The following is a 981-nucleotide window of genomic DNA, read 5'->3' as shown; positions in this document are numbered from 1 at the left end:
ATAAATTGATAAAATATAGCAATTTTCTCTAACTCTCATAATATTTTTACAGTTTATAGTTGTATATATTTTTTAAACTTTTTATACGTCTAGTGAGGATAATAAGCATATAATATCGATGGTAAAATTTTTTTTTTTGGATTGCCTTACTAATTTAATAATTACTCAATGATATTGAAAATAATGGAAGTCAATATTGTTTTTAAATATTTGTGTAAATTGTAATTTAGTAAGAAGTAACATGATAAAACGATAATAACTTGATAGTTACTTACAACGGCACAACGCAAACTCCAATCAGCCTAATGGCAGTCACACTAAAATATATATCTATGAATATCCTATTATAGGTACGTTGTATTTTTTTAACAATCAATAATTTGAATCAAGTAAATAATTATTATTTATTATTACGTCAAAAAACATTTACATTTTCAACATCTTAAATTAACTAATTATGTTTTTTATTTCATTTCAATATTAACTAAAATTTATAAATTATTAACTTTCAAAAGGTTTATTCATTGAAACTAATCGATTTATTGTACAAAATATGTTCATTGTCATTTTTTAACTTTTTTCATACCTATTGGGTATGGGCTATGATATATCATACCGTTAACGTATTGGCAGTCCTGTAAAGTATTTAAGTAAAAGTATTCAAATACTTTTTTAAGTATTGAATAACTTTTTAAATACTTTCAACATGAAGTATCTTGAATAGTATTTTAAATACTTTTTTTTGTACCTATTAAATACTTTTTGGTATTGAATACTTTGGTTTTTTATTTCGAACATTTTATTTTTATTATTAATTTTATTTACATTTTATTTTCGTCAACTACAATAATAGAATAATAGTTTTATTTAGTATTCTGTATTTTTTGTTAGCCGAAGCCCGAAAGTTTGTGAAAACCAGATTTCTAAAATAGTCATTGAATAACAATTTAAATAAAACCAGGGGTTTGAAACCATTTCAAA

The sequence above is a fragment of the Acyrthosiphon pisum genome, unplaced genomic scaffold (genome assembly GCF_005508785.2).
Source record: "Acyrthosiphon pisum isolate AL4f unplaced genomic scaffold, pea_aphid_22Mar2018_4r6ur Scaffold_21964;HRSCAF=25444, whole genome shotgun sequence".
Taxonomy (NCBI): Eukaryota; Metazoa; Arthropoda; class Insecta; order Hemiptera; family Aphididae; genus Acyrthosiphon; species Acyrthosiphon pisum.
Note: the sequence above shows the minus strand (reverse complement) of the source record.